This window comes from Giraffa tippelskirchi, chromosome 1, assembly GCF_054371585.1.
Source record: "Giraffa tippelskirchi isolate mGirTip1 chromosome 1, T2T-mGirTip1v1.2.pri, whole genome shotgun sequence".
In the NCBI taxonomy this organism is placed as follows: Eukaryota; Metazoa; Chordata; class Mammalia; order Artiodactyla; family Giraffidae; genus Giraffa; species Giraffa tippelskirchi.
The window spans coordinates 69,761,167-69,783,099 of NC_137275.1; the positions used below are offsets into that span (position 1 = coordinate 69,761,167).

Consider the following 21,933-nt stretch of genomic DNA (forward strand, 5'->3'; position numbering starts at 1 on the left):
GGAAAGTTTTCAGAGTGATTACACAAACTTCCATCATCATTTAATATTCTTGTGTTCCTGCAATCATAAGAATATCCATGTTCAAAGGCAGAACTTTTTAAATACTTAGCAAAATAGAAGTAAAGTCTTTTCATGAAAGTTTAGATGTGCTTCCTTTGAAGGAAGCTCTCCTAGTTTGTATGAAGTGTTTTCTTGTGTTTCAGAACTTCTTCGAGTTACTTGGGTTGAAAATATAATTATCAATTTTTGCCTGTAAAAATAGCCATTTTATGTGATTCAATCTAATAGATATAAATACAAATTTGATAATAAATATGTTTAGGTCAGGTGGTATTTTAAATAGGTGTATTTTTCAGATAACCAGAGCTCCCTTCTAATGTTATAACTTCTCTGTTAACCAGATGAGATGGAACTCTCTCTAAGCACAGTACCTACTTTCCTCTCTTCCCAAGTAGAATATTCCTAATTTTTTTATCAGAGGCCCCAAATTATTACTACAAATATTCTAATCATAATCTAGTGTGATGATGTTGTATTTTCAAAAGTTTTGAAGTCTGAAGATGTGTATCTGAGAATGTGTTCTTGGTGTTTTACAGTTTTTTTCTTTTTGCCCCACTAGTAAACTTCTCTTACATCTGTGTGTTCTAAGTGTCTCTGTCATACCACAATATGGGAAGATTTAAGACAAAAGAGACAAAAAGATGCCAGAACTAGGAGAAGACTTGAACTGATCCCAAGTCATGTTGATGATACACTGCAAGACAAAGAAGCAATTTGTTAATCACAGATTCAGAGTACAAAACAAACTTGAAATGGAAACTGTATTAAAGAAAGAACTAGAAGCAGAAATAGAGGGCTCATGTATGTGAACACTGATCAAGGGTCTTGAACTCAGAAAACAAAGGAAATAAGGTATCAGGTTAAGTTAATATGTGTAGACTCTCATCAGTTCAACCCAGTCAAGAAAAATAAGCAAGGTAGCAGAAGTTAAGTGAAGTACTGTTGCCTCTCTGTCTCAGTCTTAGGCTTCTGGTAGAGTGCAGGTGGTCAAAAACTTGCAAGGTGGGTTTTCCATCGGGGAGAGTCCCATTGGTTCTGATATAGTTAAACTCTTGCAAAGATAAAGACTCAGCTTTTCTAGAGGGTCATACAATGCTCAGTGCATTTAACTTACTGCTTATCACCTACTAGAGTCTATGGAGCTACTTAGCTAATATATAGTAAATTATGCAATTTTGTTAAAATCAAATGTAAAATCTGAGTCACTAGGGCTCTAAGCAAGAATCCACAGAGATTTCATTAATCAAGTCATAGCCATGAACCAATGGTCCTTCCTCAGGAGGCATGTTGCTTCCCCAGGAGACATTAGGTAATGTCTGGGGACATTTGAGGTTGTCACAATTCGGGGAGTACCTCTGATATTTCATAGGTAGAGGCCAGGGATTCTGATAAATATCATAGAATGCACAGTAAAGTCCCTAACAAAAATTATCTGACCCAAAATAGTATAGTATCAAGATTGAGGAACATTGGCTTAGGAAAACTGAGTATTAGAGAAGAACATGAAATCTGCAAGCACCCTTTGAAGCCTGTAAAACTTCATGGTTTTAGAGGTACAGGGTGACATAAACTAAGTAACTCCAATCTGATGGTTTCACCTTTGGAAGGACAGTAGGCAAACTGACCCAGCACAAAATCTTGCCTCACCACCTTTATCTGGGTTTGTAGAGAAGTGATTTCTTAGAAGATTTTCTAAACTGACTTATTCTGAGCTCTTAATAGTCAGTTACCTGAGAAAGGAGGAATAGCAGTTAGTAACTGAAAGACAGCAATATTTGGTCATAGCTGGTTACTCCCATCAACAAGCCATTTTAGGAAACAGGGATGAGTCAGGACCAACATTGGAGGTAAGGAAATTTGAATGTTAATCAGACTGGGAGGTGGAGGATGTGTTCCCAACTGATTTACTTGTTGAGGTATGTCTGTCAGATCATCTTATGATTAAGTTCCCTAAAGTCACCTAATAATGAATCCTTTAAGGAACCAAATGTCTCTGCCTTTTATCAGAAGCTTGACACTATTCCATGTTGCCCCCATATATGAACTGAATTACTTTGGCTAATAAAGTTGGGGGTCTCTTAGACCACTATCTTACCATCAAATCTGACCAAGAATGATTTGACTTATTCTTAGCCTTAGCTGTTCCCCATAAGGTTGAGGTCATTATAGAAGAGGCTTCTACATGGCTGTGTTAATAAATTTTGCACCCTAATTTCCTCCAGTTTGATGGATCCCTCTACTTTAATGCTGATCTTAAAGAAACCAGAACTATATCAAAGTAACCTGATTTTATAGTTCCTTCCTTAATAAATGTTGGAATGAATGAGTGAATGAATAATGTAAAAGTCACGTGAAATATTTTGTAATGATGGTACCTGAAGCACAAAGAAAATATTAAAAAATACTTATTATGAAAACTGTAAATCTTTTCAAGAGGAAAGCAAATTAATTTTAACACAATAACTTTTTTCCAGTTAGTACTTTTTTGACTGATGCAGTTCACCCTTGACATTTGTAGTCCTATACAATTTCTAGAGCAGATGTAATTCATGCACTTCTTGGGCCTGATATAAGGAAAGCCATATGACCCAATTCACATTTGTTAAACTGAGTGGAAAATAGCTTATATCAGAAATGGCAATGATACACTATCTAAAGTTCTATTAATTCAAAAGAGAAATAACGGAATAGAAGGGATTTTTTTTTCTAGTTCACCAAGGAGAATGGAGAAGGAAATGGCAACCATTCCAGTATTCTTGCCTGGAGAATCCCAAGGACGGGGGATCCTGGTGGGCTGCCATCTATGGGGTTGCACAGAGTCGAACACGACTGAAGTGACTTAGCAGCAGCAGCAGCAGCAGCAGCAAGGAGAATGTGGCCCTCTCATCCATTCTGAAACAAATAACTAGTTTGGCAATAGCTAAAGAAGAAGCACACACTACACTGATGTATGGTATATAGTAGCTTGATACTATAGTATTGTATAGTAACTTGATACTATAAAATATAATACTTTAAACAGGCAAATTATTTTAAAATTGCTGTATTAGTCATAGGTGATTTTAAAATGTCATTCATAGGTAGCTTTAAAAGCTGTAGATCAAATACTTCTTTATCTCAGAGAAAATGTGCTGAGTGGGTAAAGGAGTTGAGGGGTTTGGGAGAGCTGTCTCTCAGAAACCTACTGCCAGAAGCCACCAAGTCATAATCTCTCTTCCCTTTCTTTCTCTCCCTCTCTCTTTCCCTCCCTTCCTTCCCGTCCACTCTTTTTTCCTTCCCTCCTTCTCTTTTTCATCCTCTCCTCCCTCTCTCTTCAACCCTGTGTATGAATCTGGCCTCTCTGTCCCATTTTCCTTCCTTCCCCTTCCTCTTTCTTTCCTTTCCTGTTCATGCCCTAGATGGCTAGTGATCAAGAAGGGCTTATTCTTATGACCTCACGAAGAAGACGGGAGGTCTGAGAAGGGATGGAGATCAATGCCAGGGGAGATTGTATCCAGAAAGGGAGAGAAAGGATCATTTCCAGCCTCTGTGAGTGAGAAACTGCCACTAGGAACCGTCGGTGATACAGTCATTTCAACTACAGTTCATCTTAAGAGGAAGTTTATAATTTTCAGATGTTATCAAAGGGGACAGTCACCCCCTGCCCAAAAGATGACTAAGCATGGCACTCGATTGTATTTTATAGTTTGGTACATTCCTCAGTTGTCTAGAGGGAACAAAATCTGATGACATAAATTTTTACCTCAGTATAACTAGTGTGTAGTAGAATCACATCTTATTTCTAAACTGTTCAAAACTTCTCAGCATTGAATGGAAGCACTAAACTCTTGTCAAAAATGTGTACATACTCATACCATTTTATAATCTTTTGAGGTCCCTCCATGGATCTGTCCATACTCTTGAACTGTGAAGTACAATTGTTTCAGCAAGCTTTTTCCCATCACTGTAGTCAATGTTTAGATGATAGAGAGAATGCAGATATATTCCTATATTGTTTATAAAGTGATATTAACTCCTATTATTATCCAAATGACCTTCATAGCAGTATGTGAGATGGTTCTCCTAAGGTACCTGGAGGAACTTTAGATGCTTCCTCCAACTCTATTTGATATTTGCTTTGAAAGATTTCCTTCTGGATTTTGGATCTAAAAGTAAAAGTACCAGCAGCAACTTCCGCTGATGTGATATCTGCTATATACCAGATACTTTCCAATGTGTTCAATATACATTATGTCATTCAATTCTCATAAGAATTTTATTGGGTAGGCTTATTCTATGGGTGTCATGAATTTCCTTACACATGATTAAAATGAGGCATAGACATTCTAAAGTGACATGGCCAAAATCATGGATAATATGTTCAAGGTGCTGGCATAGGAATCTCAGATGGTCCAAGTCCTTGGTTTTTGTTCTTTACACGATGTCCAGTGATAGAGTAAGTACACGTGTGACCTTCTCTTCTGTGTGAAGAATGCTGACAAATAAAAATAGATGAGAATGAAGACTGAGTTGACTGATGGCTGCTATGGCCAGATTTTTTTTCAGGTTTCTAAATGGAAAAATTGCCCTTAAATCCCACACAATAGCAGCCATCTATAGCACCATATGAAACGTTGTAGAAATGAATCTGTGTTTTGGCAGCAAAATGGAGATTCTGGGCTAATCTCAGAAGAAGGGTATTGAGAGAATTTATCTTGGGAGAAAGCTATATGAGAAAGGTCTCAGGAATCATATTGTAAAAGATAAAATCCATCTGTACTCATAGACGATGAGTGAATTTTCAAAATGTGCCTAAATGCTCATAAACAGTATTTTATTAAAGGAAAAATTATAAAAATATTGAAAACATACTTCTCAGACTGATTAAAGATTGGGGAGAAAAGGTTTTTTCCCGTAAACTTTCTTCACTGACACACAAGTAGTTACTCTATAGGACTAATAGTAGACCTACCTCAGTTGAAATTAAATCCTGTTCAAGGATTTGCCAAGCTCTATCTTATAAAATTCCTTAAGTGTAATATAGTATATAGGTCCCTCTATGAAACTATAGTATCCATTAAAAATATTTCAGAGTAGTAAAGATTATATTATTCAATAATATTTGTTATTTTTCTAAGCAATTTTGTTAACTTTTTCTTTGAGTACTTCTCACACATAGTGTTTGTCTGTTGCATTTCAGCGCTCCCACTGTAGAAAACTGTGGTACTTTTGCTCTAAGTCATAGGAGTGATACATGTGGGTTTGTCAGGCTCCATGGCAGACAGAGAGTTGGACACTGATGTCCCATGATGCTTCAGCACATGGATTTGGGGGTCAGGCAAATGGTAAAATATATTTAGGATATGATACTTGGGCTCCTGGTGGCTCAGTGGGTAAAGAATCTGCCTGCGATGTGGGAGACCTGGGTTCAATCCCTGGTTTGGGAAGATCCCCTGGAGAAGGGAACGGCTGCCCACTCCAGTATTCTGACCTGGAGAATTCCATGGACTGTACAGTCCATTGGATTGCAAACAGATGGACACGACTGAATGACTTTTACTTTGACTTTCTTTCATGGTGCTTAATATCACAGCACATTTAGGAGAGTTAGTGAATCACTGCCTCAGTTCCTCCATCCTTTTTGAGGAGAAAACCTACCTCAGAAGCTTCTTGTGAAGATTAGATAACTGGACAGAATTTTCACAGTGATGGCCTGCCCATAAAAAGTGTTCAATAGATGCCATTGGCATTTTGCAAGCATAGAACCTGTAAGAGAAGTTCATATTACAGATTTATTATTTTCTTCTTTTGTCTATATGTTACTTCTGTCCAAAAACAGTACATAGAAATAGCAGAAAAAATTTGCCTATGTTTCCTATAACTTCATGAAACTAATTTTTCTTTTAATCTACGTATCTTTCTCATATATGTATATTAAAATCTTTCATATTTTCATAAATTCTATAGTGGTATATTCCCAGTGTTAGCACTGTACCATGAGAGCAACTGTTTTGTGACAGTCTCCTTTTTTGTGTGTCTTCTGTTGTCTCCCACCAACAATGTAGGTTGCCATTCTTTGCAAATGATGTAGAATACAATGATATATAGATATACACACATGTAGAGTATGTAGTTTTATTTCACAGAATGGGTCGTATTACATACATGTCTCTGTAACTTGTTTTCTATCTGAACATAATGTAGTAGGCATGCATCTGAGTAAATGATATAAATCTACAGCAATAAAAACTCCATATCATAAGAATGTATCTATAGGGTTATTTATTCTAGTATTGTTTGCAGTAGCATGGAAGGACACCTGAAAAGTCCTGAATAGCTGTCAGTAGGAGTACGGTAAATAGACTGAATTACATTCATATTATGAAACATTGTATGGCTATTAAAATACATATTTTTTAGATCTCTTTGTGTAGACATTAATTTTTTTGAATTAGAAAAGAATACAGGGATTATTTAATCCAGTGCCATTATTTTACACAACAGGGCATTGAGACCTGAAGCAACTCACTCAACTCTGGGCTTTGAGAAATCCAGAATGCCTGCTAACTCTCAGTCCAGAGCTTGTCTCACAACCTCCCACTCTTGCCGCATGAGCTACAGAGTTAAACATGGAGCAGGGGGTCAGCTGTGGATGGATCTGAATATGAATTTGCAGCATGCATTAAAAAGGCTTTTAGTGTGACTACTGCAGTGGAAATTGAATAGTACAGTTACTGTCCTGGAGAGTTTGTTACATGAAAACTGCATTAGGTGGTTTTCGGTTACAGCACACGGTTAGTGTCACCCATTGTCACGTATTTGTTCCCTGACTGATTTTCCTGCAGAAGGTCAGAGTCCTGTGTTACTCTGCTCGACACCACCATGGCAGGATCCTGAATATTTAATTGCGCTGCTCTGATGGGAGGGGGGTCTGGCAGCAAGTTCCAGGGGAGTCTGTGCAGTGTGATCCTCTTCTGACTGCTGTTTGGAAATGAATCCGTGGAGCGCACTCAAGGACATTCAAGAGGCACAGCAGATTCTGAGGCATTCTTCTCCTTCAGCTAGTCAAAACTGAACTTAGAACTGAAGTCCTAAAAAAGTCTTTTTTAGAAAATGTTATTTTATTGTGGTAAACGTCATATAATATCCATCTCCTGAATTTTTCACTGTCCTAAACTGACATTCCATCCCCATTAAACACTAACTCCCTCCCCACTTTCCACCCCTCTGCCTCTGGCCCCTGCCATCTACCAATGTACTTTCTGAGTTTATGAATTTGATGCCTCTAGGTATCTCATATAAGTGGAATCAAACAGTTTTTGTCTGCACCTAATGTATAGTGGAATACATTTTTAAGGTTAACTTAATATATATCCTACAAACAGATTGTACCTTCTTTGTTTTTTTCCCTGTGCTACACAGTAGATTCTCATCAGTTATCTATTGTATACATAGAAGCATGTATATGTAAATCCCAAGCTCCTAATTCAGCCCACCTGCCACGTCGCCCACACCATTTCCTCATTTGGTGTTCATGTTTGTTCTGTCTGTGTCTCTATTTCTGCTTTGCAAGTAGGTTCATCTGTCCCATTTTTTAAAAATTTTGAGTATAATATATTTTGCTTTATGTGAATGAAAGCAGGAATATATAATTTGGAAAGAATAGCATCGATTGTGTTTTGTTGTTGTTACATTGCTTTTCCATAATGGTGTGCCAGTGTGTGCTGTCCTGTCAATTTCATCTGAAAGTTGCATGTCATGGCAGCTCTCGTGGTTATCATGGCATGATGGAAGCAATTATTAGCTTCAGGACTAGAAGATGTGCTCTTTTTTTTTTGGCATTTGGCCTATAGTATTAGTGTAGTTATAAAATCATCAATGGAAACTTTAACAGGAATTTTGCAAAACAGAATCATAAATGTGTTAATGAATAAATATGTTTCAATGATTGTCTAATGCCATTACATATAATATTTCTAGCTGTTTAAATAAGTGAGATGGAGAAGGAAATGGCAACCCACTCCAGTATTCTTGCCTGGAAAATCCCATGGACAGAGAAGCCTGGTGGGCTACTGTCCATGGGCTGGTAAAGAGTCAGACATGACTGAGCGACTTCACTCACTCACTCAATCACTCAAATAAGTGAGAAATCCTTTTTTGTTGAACAAATCAAGAAAATTTCAGATTTACTATCACTTATTTCTCATAATCTTTAGACTAGTTCTTTGTTTTCTTGTTTTTATTCTAAGTTCTTTGATTTTTTTAAGTTTACATCTTTTTTAAAAAGAAACTTTTATAATAAATATATAGTGTAAGGCAATTCAATCTTGAATGAAAAATAGGGCAAAGCCATTTATAACTGAGATGCTGTGACAACAGCCTTGTAGGTCACCTCTGTGTCCTTTAGGAGTTCCATCTGTAGTCAGCTTTAACTGTCACTTCTACATGGATGACTTCCACATGTAACCTTCAACCCTGACCTTTCTTCTGACAGCTAAGCTCACATTTCTAAATGCCCATTATGTACCTTCACATCATTTAAGAGTGAATTACTGACCTCTGCCTGGAAAGTAGTAAAAAGTCAATAATTTCTTTTTTTTTTCTGAATCAGCTGATCATCTGTATGTGTTAGTTGAGAGTTAGGATGAGGCCAATACATTTATTGCTCCTTTCAATTTTTTTAAAATTATGCACTGCCCTTTAGCTTGTTACCTGAGACTCAAAATGATCTTTTATGATATCTCACCTCACAGGAGAATGAAGCAGAAAGTGCTGTGCTTCTTCCGTATGAAACAAAAACAAATATTGACTGGATCAGTTTACTCATAATTATATTCACCAAATTAAAGAAAAACACATGATAATTGGAAAAGAAAGACTAATATTCAAAAAATATAATAGTAGGTGGGAGGGAAGAGAACTAGCATGTTTTATCCTAATCCAAATCATCTTTGCAGCCTAATTGTTTTTAATTACATTGGCCATTCTAATAAATTGTTGTACATAGGCATTTTCACCATGCTTATGTGTGCCCATTAGATTTAGGACAGCTTGTGGTTGACGACTTTTGCTGAAGCAAAAATGAGCAACCTAATTGTGTTAACCCATCCTGTTGATTGTCTCTGATATAAGAAAATGAAGCTTCCTTCACTCACATGTAATTTGTTTTGAAATGAAAAGCAGGGGATGGATTACCAAGACGATATCCAAACCTCTCAACAATTGCAGGTGACTTTAGGCTGCCTGGTGGATTATTGAAACATTCATAGAATCATAATTTTATCATCTTCAAATTGTAATTGACTCTTCTTTGACTTCATTCCAGGGTAGTAGTCGGCTTAAGTTGTTTTGATTATCAAAATTCTGCTTTTGAGGACTCAGGAGATACTAAGTTTGTAAGATTTCCTACCTGAATCCGAGGATTCTAAGTATGTTGAAGGTGGGGGCCAAGAATTCTTTTAAACGGGCATTCCAGCTAGTTCTGATGAAAATAGGCCAAAGACGTACTTTGAGACAAACTGTAGAGGAGTGTGGATAAAATTGAAGTAAATAAGTTCCAGGGATCTCAATAAATAAAAGCATTTATAAATGAACACTTTAAAATTGATATATATTGTAGGGTATTGTTTTATACTCCCAACATATATTTTTTTGGGCCAGAGATTACACAGCTGCTTAATAGTAAAATGAGTTTGAGTAAAAGTAAATAACTTGATATTTAATTCAAGTGCAAAATTAGAACCCAGTTCCTTACTCTGTGGGCTTCCCTGGTGGCTCAGGTGGTAAAGAATCTTCCTACAATGAGGGAGACCCAGGTTCAACCCCTGGGTTGAGAAGATCCCCTGGAGGAGGAAATTGCTACCCACTTCAATATTCTTGTCAAGAAAATCCCATGGACACAGGAACCTGGAGGGCTATAGTCTATAGGGTTGCAAAGAATCAGACATGACTGAGAAATTAAAACTTTCACTTTCCTTACTCTGTATGGCCCATTAGAAGAAACTCTGGGGGTGTGTGTGTGTGTGTGTGTGTGTGTGTGTGTGGTGGTGGAATCTATCGTAAGGAAAAGAAGCTAATATAAATTTTTTCCACCTCGTACTTTTCAGTCTAATTTTTGAAATAATGGGCCTTGGGACTCTTCACGCTGTCCTTTTTATAATCTGGGAGTAAATCTGTGGCTGAGAAAGTGGCAACTTTCATGCAGCTAGCACCTCAGTCTACCAGCCTTCCAAGTTCTACATGCTGACCCAGAAACCCATTTCCATGTCCACACCCTCAACCGTCTCTACTGATGAGGACTCTTCAATGTGCTTTTATTTTCTTTGAAGAATAACACATGCCTCTGACTAGTACTTTCAGGGCTCTCCAACAGCAAAACGCATCTATTCCTAGCTCCCATGACAATAATAATAATCAAGCTTTCAGACAGGGCTCTGGGTAGATGCAGCCCTAGTTAGGGCGTCCTCACTCAGTCCTGGCTGGCACATATTTACAATGGACTGTTTCCCTAAAGTATGTCATAAACAATTTTATACTTACCTCTCAAGTCTCATGTATGAAAAATTATGGCTCTCCCTCTTAAAAACAAGACAAAAAATAGCTGGAAATTCAGCTGTCTGGGTTTTTAAGACAAACCATAATTTGTCTTAAATGCATACTTTTATGGATTTATTTGCATGTCAATATTTGTAGTGTTATCACCTCCTTTATATTCCAGTATAATGCAGAATTCTCATATCTGTTGGTAGTTTTGGTCTCATTGTATGGCGGTAAATTATGTATGCGTGTATGTGTGCTCAGTCGTGTCCGACTCTTTGCTGCCCTATGGCTGTAACCCGCCAGGCTCTTCTGACCATGAAATTTTCCAGGCAACAATACTGGAGTGGGTTGCCATTCCCTTCTCCAGTGGATATTCCCAACCCAGGGATTGAACCTGCATCTCTTATGTTTCCTGCATTGGCAGGCAGGTTCTTTACCACTAGCGCTACCTGGGAAGCCCAAATTATGGATAATTTAGTGTATTATTATATTATCTAGGTATTACCTAGAATACTAATTCATTGTTTTTTTTTTTTCATTGGTTCAGCCCTGGGCATATGTAATGGGTATATTTCTTACCAGCATGTTTGATTTTGGCATGCTTTGTATTCTCAAAGCTGTTTGCAAAGTTGATGCAAAAGTTATAGTGTGTTGATATGCTCTGTATTCATTGAAGTAGGTGAATAGCGATGTTTCTGGAATAATAATGGCCCTGGCATTGGCACAGTCCTCTCTAACAGACAACTAGCTAGTCTGATATTTTATCAAGACCCACTTTCAAAACCTGTGACTTTGCCGCAAGGCTCTGCTCTGCTTCTCTCTGCAGCCCCATGGTGAGCTATTTTTAAGCTGCACATGTTTAATTTGCAACTTGTGACAATTTGAAAAGCATAACAATGTCTATTCCCACTGAGAAACACCGACTACACCAGAATGTATTGAGGGGAGCAGCATTTGGGGAAAAACTTCACTGGGGCAAAAGTCTTCTTGGGAATCATTGGGTTCTCTCTTCCTTGAAGGAAAGCCAACATTTTTCCCTTAACCAATCAATCATGTTTATTTTTCAATTTTAAGGATCAGTGAGGGTCACCCAAGTGTATTTAAGACTTGCTTTGCCTGAACTTGGGCTTCTCAAGAAGAGCTCGTCAGAAAAATAAATAAAATTCCAACATGTAGCTAGGAGAGATGCATCTTGAAATGAGCCTGCATTTTCACATTCCCCTGGAACTTAACAAGACCAGTGGTTGGTTGTGGAGTCATCTGTCATCTTAAGATGTTTGGTTTTTACTACATGATATACCACTTGCCTTTCAATTAAATTTAGCTGTATCTAAACTGCAAGAAGCTTTAGTACCCTCTGTACCACGTGCTATCAGTGTTAACTAGTTTGTTCATCTAGAAAGTCCTTGAGCCCTTGTGAGCAGTTGTAAAGTTTGCTCACATTTCTCTGTAAATAACAGTGGCTTTTACTCAAGCACTTTGGAAACATTAAGGATATCTGTTGTTTTTGAACGTGCAACCTTGGTTATTGATATTGTGGGAGGTAATGGTTTTATTAACCCAAATTAGCTGATAATTAAGAACACTTTTCTTTTTTCCTTTCTAATGCTCTGTGACATTTTGTATTTATTTTCCTAATTATGTTTCGTGTGTTCCTGAGGATAGCAATAAGCAACAATATTTTCGTTACATGCTCCCAGCAGTAAATAGACACAGGCAGTGGATTCACCAACAAAACTGGTGACTTATAGTTGCCTTTCCTAGAGGAAAAGTTGGTCAGATGGTGCTGTGTACTTTAACATCAGAAATGAGACATAAAGGCTGATTTCAAGAAAGTTCCCTAACAGAGTAACTTGCAGAGTATATTAACTGACTGTCCAGAGGTTGCAGAAAGATACATATACTGAGAAGGTACCCATATGTGTACTCTAGGTATTCATGTGGCTCCTTTTTGCACCTCCTTCAAATCTTTGCTCAAATATCACATCAATGAGGATGAAATGATCACCCCATTTTACTTGTACCACCATTCCCTCCCTCCATTCGGCATATTCAATTCTCCTTGCCCAATTCTACTGTCTCCCCTACACCATTATAATATGTGTGTGTGTGTGTGTGTGTGTGTGTATGTGTGTGTGTGTTAGTTGCTCAGTCATGTCCAACTCTTTGTGACCCCATGGACTGTAGTCTGCCAGGCTCTTCTGTCCATGGAATTCTCCAAGCAAGAATACTGGATTGGGTTGCCATTTCCTTCTCCAGGGAATCTTCCTGACCAAGGGATCGAACACCAGTCTCCTGCATTGCAGGCAGATTCTTTACCATTTGAGCCACCAGGGAAGCCCCATTATAATGTAAGCTCCACGAATCACTGGTTTTGTTTGGTTTTGTATATTCAGAACCTAAAATAGTAATGTATAATAGATGTTAAAAAGGTATTTAAAATTTTAAATTTAATGTTTAAGTGAACTATTTAATTTGAGATAATTGTAAATTCGTAGCAATTAATTGTAAGAAGTAATACAGAGAGATCTGTAGCAAAGTAGTTTCTCCCCATGGTAACATCTTATAAAACTCTAGCAGAGTATCATAACTAGGATATTTACATTGACAGTAATCAACGTCTGTTAACATGGTTTCCATCAGCATGTATCATTTGCACATTCACTTTCCTCTGACCCCTACCCTTTTCTTACTCTTTGGAATCCACTAATCTGTCATCCATTTTTATAATTTGTCACTTCAAGAATGTTGCATACATGTAATCATGCAGTATGTAACCTTTTTAGATTGGCTTTTTTTTTTTTTTTTGGTCAGCATAATCTTCTTGAGATTCATCCAGGTTGTGGATACCAATAGTTCATTCCTTTTTTCTTGCTGTGGGTGTTCCACCGTTTGTTTAGAGATTATTTCCAGTTTGGGGCTGGCAAAAATGCTATAAGCATTTATGTAAAGATTTTTGTCTAAACATATATTTTCATTGCTTTGGGATAAATGCTCAGGAGTGCAATTGCTGAGTTAAATGTCTGATATATGTTTAGAATTTTTTTTTAAAAAGCTACCACCATGTTTTTCAGAGTGGCTGTACCATTCTGCATTCCCACCAGCTGTGTGTGAATGGTCCAGTATCTCTGCATCCTCACCAGCCTTTGGTCTTGACAATGGTTTTTCACTGTAGCCATTCCATTACACATCGGATTTGTAATAATGCCTCACTGTAGTTTTGTTTTGCATTTCAGGAATGACTAATGGTATCAAGCATCTCTGCTTGTGCTTCGTTGCCATTCATATATCTTATTTTGATGATGTGTCCTCATGTCTTTTGTTCATGTTCTGTTTTGTGTGCTTCTTACTGTTGAATTTTGTACATTCTTTATATGTTTTGTTTAAATAGTAGTCAGATATTTTGTCAGAAATGTGGTTTGCAAATATCTTCTCCCACTCTGGAGCTTGTGTTTTCATCCTCTTAATGAAATCTTAAATGAGCGAGAGTTTCTAAATTTGATGATATCCAGCTTAGAAATTTTTCTTTTATAGATAATGATTTTAGTGTCAAGCCTAAAAAAGATCTTTGCCTAGTCCCAAACTGTAGATATTTTCTACTTTTCCTTAAGCTTTTATACTTTTACATTTAATTCTGTGATCCATTGTGAGCTAATATTTGTATAAGATGTGAGATCTTGGTGAAGTTTTTGCCTGTAGATGTCCAGTTGCCCCAGCACCACCTGTTGACAAGCTTTCTATCCTACATTGATTTTCTCTTGGCATCTTTGTCAAAAATCGGTTGTGGATAATTGTGTAGATTTATTTCTAGGTTTTCTGTTCTGTCCCATAGGACTATGTGCCCATCTCTCTACCTATACTACAGTCTTGATTAGTGAAACTACATAACTTTTGAAATCAGGTAGAATTATTTCAAGACTTAATCTTCTTTTAAAAATTGTTTCAGCTATTCTAGTTCCTTTTTCTCTTCATATAATCCGTATGATCTATTCTGTATTAAAAATAATCTTGTTCATATTTTATTGAAAATATGTTGAACCTGTGTATGAATTTGGGAAGAATTGGCATCTTTACTATATTAAGTGCTGTAATACATGAACACAGTGTCTCTCTGTTTATTTAAATATTTTATTTCCTTCAGCAGAGGTTTTGTAGTTTTTGGCATACACATTTGCTACATGTTTTGTTAGATTTAAACCTCAGCATTCATTTTTTGAGCCATTGTTAATGGTACCATGTCTTAATTTTCAGCATCCATGTTTATTGCTAGTATAGATGACTTCTCAGTAGTACAGGTAATTTTTAGCTAGCATCCTGTGACCTTGCTAAACTCACTATTCATTCTAGGAGGTTTTTTTTTTCTTTAAGATTTTTTCCAGTATTTTCTATGTAGACAATCATGCCATTCTCCAACAGGATAATTTTATTTCATTCAGTCCCTCATCAGTAAGTATAATGTGACTAGTAGATTTTTGTAGACATATGTGCTTTATCAAGTTAAGAATGCTGCCCTCTATTCCTATTTCACTGAGGTTTTTTTTTTATTATGAATGCGTGTTAAATTTGTTACATATTATTTCTAAATCAATAGATATGACTATGACTTTTTTTCCTTTAGTCTGTTAATGCAGTAAATTATTTTGATTATTTTTTCCTTGTTAACTCTTTCAGTTTCATAGCCTTAGACTGTTCCCTACTTGGTTGTGGCAGATAATTCTTTTTATATATTTTTAAATTAATTTCTTAATGTTTATTAAGGATTTTTGAGTCTATATTAATGATAGATGTTTGTCTCTCATTTCCTTTTTTGGTATTGCCTTTATTAGGCTAATACTGAGTTCATAAAATGAATTAGCAACTGTCACTTCCTTTCTATTTTCTTGAAGATATTTTGGAGAATTGATGTTAATTATTCTTCACATTTTTGGTAGAATTCTCCAAGGAAACCATGCGGTCTGAAGATTTCTTTTCGGGGGACTTTTAAAATTGTACATTCAATTTACTTAACAATTTAGGGCTGTTCAAACTATTTCCTGTTGGGTAGCTTTATTTTTAAAGACTGTCCATTTCACCTACATTTGCAAATTTATGTTTATAGAGTTATATGTAGTATTTTCCTATTATCCTTTGATATCTGAAGGCTCTGTAGTGAAATTCTTCTTTTAAATACGTATGTTTGAGTGAATGAGTTAATTGAAAAATATATCTCAAATTTTGTATACATAATACTCACTTTCTATTTTGTTTGAACAGTCTCCATAGCATTCATTCATATGTGATATTTTCTTATTTACTCTTTGTTAATTTGTTGTTTTCTGATCTGAGGTGTAAACTCTGTATGCAGAAGCTTTGCCTTTCCTTATTACTGCTGTCTCCAGCACCTAGAAATCTAAAACCATGTATAGATCATAACAAGTGCTCAATACAAAACTTCTGTATAAATGAATGAAAGTGCTGTGCTTAATGCCATCTACATTATATCATTTAAAAATATATATTTATTTGATTTATTTAGTTGGCTGTGCCAATGGCAACCCACTCCAGTGTTGTTGCCTAGAGAATCCCAGGGATGGGGGAGTCTGGTGGGCTGCTGTCCGTGGGGTTGCACCGAGTCGGACACGACTGAAGCGACTTAGCAGCAGCAGCAGCAGCCAGGTCTTAGTTGCAGGACTTGGAATCTTGGATCTTCATTGCAGCATGCAGGATCTTTAGTTGTGGCATACGAGCTCCTAGTTGCAGCAGGTGGGATCTTGTTCCCTGACCAGGGATGAAACCTGGGCCCCCTATGTTAAGGGTGTGGAGTCTTAGCCACTGGGCCACCAGGAAAAGTTCCTACCATATCTAACTTTCCAAAAATGAACAAAGTGTCCTATTACCCATTTTATAGATTAAAAAGTGGGGCTTTAAAGTAATTAGCCCCAGCTATAGAACTACAATGGTATATCTCTTCTGCTTCTTTACGATTTTGGGATACTAACACTCATGGGAAATGCTTAGGAGAAAGAACTTTAAATAAAGTATATTGCTAGCTTTTTTGTATAAACCTATCCTTTTTTTAAACAATCTCAGACACTTTCAACTAAAGTTCTGAAAATTCTTGGAAAACATGCTTCATTATCTCATTCAGATGATTCTATCACTGAGTCTTGTGGGACTGTGGGAGAGCTATAGAAGAGAGTGAGTTACTACTAAATCTGGTTATGTCTATGGTTCCAGGACTACTTTATTTATTGTAGAAGGATATCATTTCATGTATAGTATTGTTGTGAAATATTAGTTCCAAGTAGAATTACGACATTGTCAGAAAAAAAATGGCCTGTGTATTTAAAATATAGAGGGTGCACATTCACATATACTAAATACCAAGGAGGTTATATATATACATACATACATACACACACACACACACACACACACACACACAACAAGCAAAAACAAATAAATACGCAAACACCATAAGAATATAAATTAGAGTGCAGAACAAATCCTAGAAACTGCTCGAGCAACCAGGAATGAGAAGCAACAACAACAAAATATCCCCCAAACTGCACATTCAAAGAAGACAAGCCTGTAGTTTTCTAGCTTTAATAGCAACTTCCTACCTTTGTAACACTGTCTTTAATAAAAAAAGTACTTTGTGAGAATTGTGAGCTCTCACAACTGTTCTCACTATTAAGTACAATTGGTAAGGAGCTAGCAAGTTGCATTTTGCCTTTTAGAAATGTGAGGAAACTGAGGCAGTCTTTCTTTTAGGATAATGCAGTAAATTAGTGTTGGAGCTCTGTTGCATGGATGCAAGCATAAGGGCTTAAGAGTTTTGATTTCCAGTCTATTGTATTTTAAATTAAACAGTGATTTTTTCCCCCTAATTTTCAAATCCCTGAGCCTGGACAGTGCAGAAAACACAGCCAAATTTAGGTAACAGCTTATTTTTCAACCCTGTGCCCATGAAATGGAATATGTTTATCGGTGACAAAGGAACTTGGTCTCTGTTTGATGGTAAATCTTCAACTCTGTCTGTTTAGAATCAGGGTCAGCTTCTCGAATGAGCCTTTTCACCATTTAGGCTTTCTGAATCTGGTTAACACTGTATCAGGGGATTGTCTGGTATCTGACCTTGAACAGCATGCTTTCCTAGTTGCCCTTCTGCAGGGAGTGGGGATCATTTTGCAGTCTCGGACTTCAGATCCCTCTCCAGCAGGCTCAATTGCATTAGCAAGCTCCCTTTACTGATATCCAAAGGGTTTCAGCCCCAGTGACCTGTCATCTGTCCCCTCACCTGCTTACATGCTGATTCATTGATGAGCTGGCATCACAGGCCCCGCCTCCCACTGAATGGTCTGTGAGGTTGCGATTGCTGCTGGAGAGGGGATGCTGAGCTGAGCCACAGTGGGTTACTACAAGTGTGAACCGGCAGCCTATCTGTTGCCACAGAAGAACTTGGTGACCAAACCGAGAAGCAGCCCTTTCTTACCACCCTGTTACTGTGCTATCTGTATCCGGCTTCTCTAGCTCTTTAAAGGAATTTCTGATTCAGGCACTAACAGCTAATTCCACAGGAGTTGTAAGGCAGCCTGTGACATAAACTGAGACAGAAGTTTTCCCTCAGAGACTGTCTTTTTTTTTTTTTTTTCCATTGGCAAAGACTTCTGGCTCTTCTCAGAGGAATACCTTGTTGCTTAAGATGAGTGGCTGTAGAAAACGATGTAAACGTGAAATATTGAAATTTGCCCAGTACCTTCTCAGACTATTAACAGGTTCTCTTCATACAGGTAATGACTTTTTTTTTTTTAATAGAGGCTGATAGAGCATGGTACCGAAGTTGAAAGAGGAAAGGCTCACTATTTCTGTGTTGTGTTTATTTTTGATGTTGTCAGTAAAATACAATCGTGAGTGTTTGCTGAGATTCACGTTTCTAAAAATGTGTGCAGTGCAGCTCTGATTTGGGGATAGAACTGGAATCTGTGGATATATCTTTTATGTCTTTTTGGCAGTGTCACTGTTAAATGTGCTTCAATTTAAGGAAGCGGTGTCTGCAGAGTAGGAAGATTTTTTTTTTTTAAAGCATGATTGTGTGAGGGGTTTTTCCCTCTCTCCTGCTTGCTGCAGTTTGCTGAAAAATCACAAAACTGGTGTTCCTGCAGGTATTTAGAAATTCTCTAGAACTCTTTGATCATTATAATCCATAGATCATTTCTAGCATTTGATTGTAGAGCTTAGTAGTGAAAGAGTTAAGGACATTTCTTTTGGATTTCTGAATTCCTTGCAAAATGTGAAAACAGTTGAAGAGTATAATGTCCATGAGAGCTTTGATATTTGTTTCATTGCAGTGGATTTTAATGTTTAACAACTTGCACGATTGAAATAGAAACTCTATTTAAATCCAAGTGTTGATAGAAAATATTTTTAAGATGTTCCAAAATTATTAGCCTAAACCAGCAGTTTTGCTGCCCATGAAATTCCTAGGCAATGCTGTCATTAAGATAGTGACAGGTGGGACCAAAACTACTTTGGCTTTGATAATAGATTTTTTAATGGACCGTCAAACTTATGCGGAGCAAAGCTGGGTTGATATAATACCACTCTTTGATTCCGGCTATGAAGAACTATTGTTAGCTTTATTTTTTCAACTTACATTTATCTTCTTAAATCTAAATCATGAGAAAGAAGAGTTAGTAAAAATACCTATACACCATGGTGCAAGGGTGAGAGATGAACTTGAGCAACATTTTCTTTAGAAAGTACTCCTATGGTGACTAGCAGAACTTCATATAAAATTATGTTGACAATCTGATCAGGAAAAACAGTTTTAAGAGGATAACTGTGAAAATCAAATGATTTCTGAGAGCATTATTAAATATTCATAAATATTTTTAACAGATTTTTATCAGATGCTAATCTTTAAGCAGTGAAAATTGTGTTGGCTTTTGATGCTTTTCAGAATAGTCACTGAGAGTCTGTACCTGCCCTTGGTGAACTGGGAGCTCTGTTGTATTTTTTACCCAGTTTTTACACTTCTATTCTTAGTCGCAATATGACTTTGCTGTATCATGTCTATTGTGATCAATGGTATCAATGTATTTGCTGTGAACATTCAGTTACGGATGGTGTGCGATTTATGAGACCGTGTCTTATTGAACAGTGCTCAATAGGGGGTCTTTCATCTTGCTATAAAATTAGAGAAATATTTTATAAAGAAAGCTTTCCATAGTATGTACTTTGATAAGGTAATTTTAAGATTCTACCTGTTTCTTACTGGATTTGGGTGCAGGGCTCTGCCCTTTCTTGCTCAGTCTGTTTGAGTAGTTTTATGAAACTCTGATTTCAAAGAATTTTATGAAGATGGTAGATGGTTGTGACGTCATAAACGTAAGCATTGAATCCAAAATCTAGTGATTGGCTAATGACTGCGTGGTAATTTATAATATGAAATTTATGGAGAGCTAGTATAGCAGAAATATTTTAAGCCTATTTAATGCATATTTAGAAATCAATATAGGTAGAATTTCTTCTCTTCTTTCTGAGCCACGGGAGAAAAACATAAGAACTTTGAGAAATAGATTATTATAAAGTAGTAAGTTAGATTTATGACCCGGGAAATGTGATTACACCAACTTGTTTCTTGTAAAAATTCTTTTCAGCAGAGTGTCTAGTACTAAACATTGTAAAAATCTAGCTAGAATCTTTACAACTGCTCAAGATGCAACTTGGAAAAGCCAATTTATGCATTTACTAGATGCTGTGATAATATACACTGTTCATATTGCAGAATCTAATGTAAAATTCATTAGAGCACTTCTAAGTCCCTTAGCTAGCAATTAATGAAGAAATAGGAAGCAGAGTTGAATTAGTTTAAAAATTTTGCTTTAAGGTTGAATATGCAAGCAGTTGCTAATTGTATCCTGAACAATCAGCATATGTCTTTGTAGTTATCAAAAATTTTAAAAGATATGAATATGCCATGGATGCTTTTTCTTTTTTTTTCATTTTACAACAAGGCCTTTATCTTCACTTCTTAAATTGAAGATGTGATCTAATGAAATAGTGATTTGGTTTACATTTGGAAATAGGTTACTTCTATAATACATAACCTGTATTGTTGGCAGTTGCCTTTCATTTGATATCAAAATGCCCATTTCCATGCCTTTATACAAACAGAAAATTTGAAGAGCAAGGAAATTTTCATGGACACAAACTCTCCTTTGATGTGTCTTATTAGTGTTATCACAAGTTAGAGGAAAGCCGTTTCCTTTTCTGGGAGATTTTCATACAACTTTGGCAGTGCCTGGGATGGCTTACAAATAAATAATTCAAAATCAGTGAATCATTTTAAAAAGTATTCTTTGTTAAAGAGTGCAATTCAATAATAAAGGTTTGTCCAGATAAAATAAGATGCTTTCACTTTACCAGAAACTTTTTACATATTTTTATCATGGTGAATCATTTGCCAAAGAGTGGATTTTATAAACACATGTATTGGCCTTACCTATTATGAAAAATATAAGAATTTTAAATGATTATTTTGTATATAATAAATCTCAGAAATCTATATGAAAATATTAAAAGTTAGTGGCTACCATGTTCAGTGTAGTAAGGTGTGATACAGGATCAGTTATCCTAATTTGTTTTCAATTTAAGACCTCCATCTTCTTGTACAGTATTATATTCTAATCTAAAAGAGTCTCACAATAACCAATATGTTTCTGTGCATCTAAAGAAGTGGAGATGATTTATGAGGATTTTAGTCTATTAGTATGAGACTTAACTCTATCGATGGGCAATTTGTATACTATAGGAATCCAAAAAACACCCTGTCATATAAATGCTGAACCATTTAAAAGGGTAAATAATGTTACAGATATTGAATTTTAAATTGTTTCTTCTATATGTGTGAAATTTAATATTGGAATGTTTTATGGTTCTTTTAGGGAGGTTGTTTGGGCACATCAACTCTCTGCACGTAGTTTTCTTGAAAACTCAAGACCTGAACACATTTTTCTATTAGCAGGAATTCCCAAAACATATGTGTGAGGTAGCTCTTGCCTGGAGTTCTGTTTCAGGCTTCAAGATGACAGGCTACAGGTGTGATGAAGTTCAACTCTTCACCCGAGGGCAACAAAAGCTTCAAACCAAAACATTCTGTTAAACTTTGAATTGCTGTTTAAGTAGTGGGTTACAGTACTTCAGGTGTAATAAAATTATATTACTAAAAGCATGATATAAGCATTCATCATTTCATCAAACAGAGGACTTTAAAGAGAGAGAGAAAACGGTTTGTTTTACAGATATGCATAGAGCTGCGTCCAGTCTTATCATTGTTGAAGGGACTGTGGATCAAGCCATTCACAAGGCTAG

General features: G+C 36.4%; 2 long non-coding RNA genes across 2 annotated transcripts; one reads left to right on the top strand and one right to left on the bottom strand.

The window, feature by feature from the left end:
• Window positions 1-4,299: 4,299 nt before the first annotated feature.
• LOC145528881 (uncharacterized) lies at window positions 4,300-9,240 on the bottom strand. The gene is made up of 2 exons (XR_014070777.1): window positions 5,698-9,240; window positions 4,300-4,534 (listed from the first exon to the last, which is right to left on the bottom strand). It is a non-coding gene; the product is annotated as an uncharacterized LOC145528881 (long non-coding RNA).
• An 8,698-nt stretch (window positions 9,241-17,938) lies between these two features.
• Window positions 17,939-21,793, top strand: LOC145528851 (uncharacterized). The gene is made up of 2 exons (XR_014070749.1): window positions 17,939-18,350; window positions 21,587-21,793. It is a non-coding gene; the product is annotated as an uncharacterized LOC145528851 (long non-coding RNA).
• Window positions 21,794-21,933: the final 140 nt, after the last annotated feature.